Consider the following 6,171-nt stretch of genomic DNA (forward strand, 5'->3'; position numbering starts at 1 on the left):
CTCTACTAGCAGCAATACAATGACCCAGGACAATTCTAAGGGACTTATGAAAAAAAATGCTATCCACATCCAGAGAAAGAACTGTGGAAGTAGAAACACAGAAGAAAAACAACTGCTTATGTAAGGGGTAAAAAGGGGTTTTTATTGGGTAAAAAATTAAAAGGTTAGGTTGCCAGGGGTTTGAACAATTATCAATCCCCAATTAAAGAGTAACCTCAAGTTAAAATGACTTTTATGGAAATTTATTTACAAATGAGAAAAGGAAGAAGAAATAGGGGAATAAGAATCTAACACAGTAGATAATTTGCTCCCATCCCCTAGTTAATCCAGGTAGATCTAATTAACCCAAGGCCAGAAACTCAGAAGGCCAGAGGCCCAGAGGGCTGGGGGGCCCCAGAGGCGAATAAAACAAAAGCTTCAGTTACAAAGTCTTTATTAAAAGGGAAGGTCCTTAAGAGAAGTTCAGGAAGATTTAGTCTTACACTCACCACGTGAAATGCCCAGTCATGAATCAGCAGAGCTCCTCCAGGTCCCATTCACAAATCAGAAGACCCAGCCCAGCTGACTGAGGTCTCTTTTTAAAGGGGCCTCTTTTGCATCACTTCCTGTGGCCTCCTCTTAGTTTACATGTCCAATCACAACAGACGCTTTTCTTAGGACTGCCCATGAGGCAGAAAGTAAATTCTGATTTGTTACTGTAGCACACGTGGGTTACAGACCACCCAAAAATGGAGATGTTTTCACCTTTGGTGATTAAATCTAAAGATGGACAGTGTAGATTTAATCTAATTATCACACTTGATCACATGGGTTGATGGGGATATGATTGGGGATGTAGACCCTAAATGATCACCCTAGCGCAAATATTAATAATATGAAAATAAGTCTTGATCAATGGCACATGTAAAACCCAGTGGAATTGTGCGTAGACTTTGGGAGGGGGTTGGGAGGAGCAGAGGGAAAGAACATGAATCATGTAACCATGGAAAATTTTTCTTAATTAATCAATAAAAAAATTTTTTTAAAAGACTGCTTACTCTTTGACCCAGCCATACCACTGCTGGGTTTGTACCCCAAAGAGATAATAAGGGAAAAGATTTGTACAAAAATATTTATAGCTGTGCTCTTTGTGGTGGCAAAAAATTGGAAAATGAGGGGGGATCCATCAACTGGGGAATGGCTGAATAAATTGTGGTATATGATGGTGATGGAATATTATTGTGCTGAAAGCAATAATGAACTAGAGGAATTCCATGTGAACTGGAAAAACCTCCAGGAATTGATGCAGAGCAAAAAGAGCAGAATCAGGAAAACATTGTATACACAAACTGATACATTATGGCACAATCAAATGTAATAGACTTTTCTACTAGCAGCAATGCAATGATCCAGGACAGTCCAGAGAAATGTATGAGAAAGAACACTATCCACATCCAGAGAAAGAACTGTGGGAGTTGAAACACAGAAGAAAAACATATGATTGATCACATAGTTCGATAGGGATATGATTAGGGTTTTGATGTTAAAAGATCACTCTACAGCAAATATGAATAAAATGGAAATAGGTTTTGAACAATGATACATTTATAACCCAGTGGAATTGCTTGTAAGCTCTGGGAGGAGAGGGGGAAGGTGGGAGGAAATCATGAATTATGAAACCATGTAAAATTATTCTAAAGGGGAAAAAAGAAAAAGAAAAGAAATTAATAAGCTAAGCAAAATCCCAATAATAAGGAAATTAGCAATAAACAGAGAGAGGTGAGTTTTCAAGAGGCAGAAGAAGCAGCAGGTGGGAATAGGGTTCCCTTTGAGTAAACTAAGAAAAAATAATTCAATAAAATACTGTCTTTACATAGAAAGAGAGGTGAAAATTATAAATCAGGGGGAAAATTCTAGAGAAAGTAGAATAAAAAGTAAAAATTGTAATAACTTTAAAAGTAAACGAATTTTGCCAGTTTTTTTACAAAATTTTACAATTTTAAAGTTCTTTCACAAACAAAATGTAAAAGTAATGTGATACAATAAAATGAAAAAAATTAAACAAGAACAGAAAACTCTATGAACTGTTGCTTATGAGAGACATAACTAAAAACAAAGATATGTGTAGAATAAAAATTAAGGGCTGGAACAAAATTTACTAGGCACCAAATGAATTCAAAAAACAGGAATTGAAATCAGGCTATCAGATAAAGAAAAAATAAAAATTCACAACATAAAGACATTAAACAAAGAAACTAGATTAGATTGAAAGGAACCACAGAAAATAAGTCAATGTTCTTATTAAAAGTATATGTTTCACAGACCCAAAATTCCACAGAGCAATTTGAAATTATGTCCAAAGGTTATAAAATTATGCATACCTTTTGATCCAGCAATATTACTCCTAGCACTATATCCCAAAGAGATCATTAAAAATGAGAAAGAACATGTTTGTAGAAAAATATTTATAGCACCTCTTTATGTAGTGGCAAAGAATTGGAAACTGAGGGGATGTCCATCAATTGGGCACTTGCTAAACAAGTTGTGGGATATAATTGTAATGGAATTCTGTTGTACTATAAGAAATGATGAGCAGAATGATTTCAGAAAAACTTCAAAATACCTATATAATACAAAGTGAAATGAGCAAAAACAGGAAGACATTGAACCCCACAACAAAAGAGCAGTTCTGTTATCTTCTGCAGCTTGGACCCAGAAACTGACTCCCCCTCTCCTCACAATATCCTATCCTTAACACTATCTAACAAACATGGAATAACTGAAAGGAAGGGGTACAAGATGGATCAAGGAAGGGTCCCCCAAGTGCCCGTTCCCTCCGGAGTCTGGGCACTATGGCCAATTATAGAGCACAACTCTTTCAGTATCTTCTTCGTTGGCAATGAAGTCAGAAGAAAGGTTTTGTTGATGAAATCTCCAGATTGCCCCTGAATTTTGAGTTCAGAAGAGCTAAATTCCTGTCCAGATCCACCCGGCCACCCACAACCACCAATCCCAAGCTTTCCCCAGAGCTTGAATGTCTTCTCAGGAGTTTTTGGTAGTTGGCTGTTGACAGTTTAGTATCTTCAGAATCTTCACCAAACGCCCTCCTTCACTGGCTCCTCCCCAATGGAACCTCCTCTAAGCTTCTGTGACGCCAGCTTAAACTCCAATTGCCTGCTCTCCTTTGCAAAATTCAGTCCACACTGTTACAAATATAAAAAACAAATGTATCAATAAACAGCAATTTTTTTTAAAAAAATCAGTGAAAGAAGAAAATCATTAATTTATAATTATTTATTAGATAATAAAGGTTGGAGTTGGAAAAAACTAGTCACTTAATCACCTGGCCATGCCTACCTTATCTAAGTTTGCCACGCTTCCCTTGTGTCTCTGTTTGGTAGCAAAAAGTGGCTACTACAGAAAAAATCAAAAGGACCACATGCTGCTTCCTAAACAAAGACCACGTGTGAGCTGCCCAAACAGGCATGTCTCCAGACCAAGAGAGCCAAGAACCAAGAAGCCAAAAAAAGGCTCTCGCTTCCTCTATTCCTTCTCTTAAAATGCCAATGACATTACTCCTTCTGGGTCTTCCTGTTTGGACAGACTTGACCTCACTCTGTGTCAGAGTCTAGTCTTTCAGATACTAGGAGTAACAGGGAATGAGAGGCAAGCATCTTTTGGGATGCCAGGGAGGCAAGAGGCCTCTGGTGTCTTCCCATGGTATACATGTGCACCTAATCAAAGGGTAGGGCTATTTCAAAACTTTCCTTTCTAAAAGGAAAAAGAAGTATAATTTATATTAAATTCACTCACTCTACTTATCCTGTCTTCAAGATCAATAGTTTACTTGTACAGAAATCATGCTTCTTTAATGTTATTGCTTTTTGCTTCTCTTCTTCCAGATTGTTTTTCACTTCCATGTATTTATATTCCTAATAAGTTATTCACTCCTTTGTTTCTTTGGCTAAACTTTCCACCATGGATTGAAGTTTTCTATTCTGCCAGTCATCTCTGCTATTCAGGCCATAAACTCTGCTTCATAATACATTTTTCTCCTTTAAACTATTCAGAAACATATCGCTATGGTTCCATGCTTTCATAGGAATCTGTAGGTTCCTCTGCCTCATAAATGTTTGTTCATTTTTCTTTGACTTGCAATACTTATTCTTAGACATCTGAATTCTTTTATCTGATCTGAAGGCCATATTTCTTTTTCTTATTAGCATCTTCCCTATTTGGTTTATCTCTTATATTCAAGATCTTTAACTGAGTTTTCTTCCTTCTGCCATCTTTGGTCATTTCTGTCTTTTTTCTCTTTTTTTTCCTCAATTGTTCCCTTTCTGATTTTCTCCCCATTGATGGCAATTTTCTTTGGGCCCAGACCTCAAAACCTTCCATACTAGTTTGCCAGCCTTAGTCTTTTCCTCAAAAGACTTTTAGAAGGACAGAACTGGCCTCTGCTAAATAGTGGGCATTACTGGAGTTCTACATAGCCACAGGCATATATCCAATCCCAGTTCCCTTTGTTCTGCAGTTCTCTGGCTGAGCTCTTTTGAGTTACAGAGCACTGGTTCAGTTTTATAGCCCCTTGAATAAGCTTCCACTGTTTGGAATTCCAGGATATAAAGAGGGACTGGCAGGTTGAGTTCTATTGTAAGTCTATAGTTCTCAGTGTAGACCTATTGTGATAAGGATTTGATGGGCAAGGACAGAGAAGATGCTTGGAGATTAGGAATTATTGGCCTTCTCTGTTAGTAGCTCATCACGTTTTTACTTCATTTGAGCTGGGGATAGCTGAAATTGCTTTCTATTACATATTATATGAAACAATTTTAAAGAGATTTGAGAGGTGGCAAAGATCAGAGAAAATTCCTGTTCCTCCAACTTAACAGTCACTTCTAGCACTGATATTCAGTATTCTCTTATATCTATGATATTATGTGTTTGAAGGTATCTTCCTGCTCTAGCAATTTTTTTTCCAGGTCTCTTCCAACTCAAAAACTCTATGGTTTTGGTTATCAGGTCCCTTCCAGTGTCATATTCTATGTAGAAAAGGAAATGTAAATCTCACTATCTATTGTCTTCAATAACACATAGGAGGGTACAAGGTGTTAAGTGAACATTAGTATCTATGATGTCTTTCTCCAGGCTGCTTTCTTCCTTTGGTATCTACATGCCACCCAGCTCTTACCTGTGGCTCCAAGGAGGTATAACATGTGCAACAGCCATACCTCAGTAAAACCATCTCATCAGGCAAGATAAATCAACTGAGAATAACCAATAGGCCTCAAGTACATTAGTAAGTTAGAGGAGTGTCTAACCCTAGGCATGTGAAGACTCCTCCCAGTGGAATGGGTAGATAAGAACAGTTTATTCCCATGACCGTGAAGGTGGCTAAAGAAGGCACTGTGGAGCACTCAGAGTATGATCAGAAGAAGGAACCAAAGTCATCCATTGCATCCAAAGCCATCACTAGACATTTTGACTATTGTCTTGCCACTGGACTTCAATGGTTCTGAAAGAGAGAATGAGACTGATGACTTTGTGCAACTCTGCCTCACTTTAATCCAATTTATGTGCAAATCAAAAGATATCACCACTAATGTCATTTTGGTGTTCAAGTAGGAAGGACAAAAATCAATCAACAGTAATGCTTCTAGTAGGGTGGGAGAATAAGGAGAGGAGGAATTATAACTTTCCTTCATACCCTTAGATATTTTGGAAGAAGTCACAAGTTATTAGAATAATCTTACCCCACTGCCAAAATGGGATTTGAGGTAGACTGAGAAATAGTAGGGATGTTGTGAACTATGGGAAGTAATGAGGTAGAGAGCAGATACATGAACTGGATTCTAAAGGAAAGAGAACATCAAACCAGGGAAAGAAACTGACTTTTAAGGTGCAAGGGGACATTATTTCCCCTAAACTCCTAGAAGCACTCTTGCATTTGAGACCAGAGGCATCAGGAATAATAGCACAAGAGAAGACATTAAGAAATAGGGGCACACTTCCCAGCTGTGTGACCCTGGGCAAGTCACTTGACCCCCATTGCCCACCCTTACCAACCTTCCACCTATGAGACAATACACCGAAGTACAAGGGTTTAAAAAAAAAAAAAAAAGAAAGAAATAGGGGCATTTCTTAGCAGGAGCTGCTCTTCGTACTGTGACACAGACTGCCAAGGATACTGAA

Source organism: Gracilinanus agilis, chromosome 1 (genome assembly GCF_016433145.1).
Source record: "Gracilinanus agilis isolate LMUSP501 chromosome 1, AgileGrace, whole genome shotgun sequence".
NCBI lineage: Eukaryota > Metazoa > Chordata > Mammalia > Didelphimorphia > Didelphidae > Gracilinanus > Gracilinanus agilis.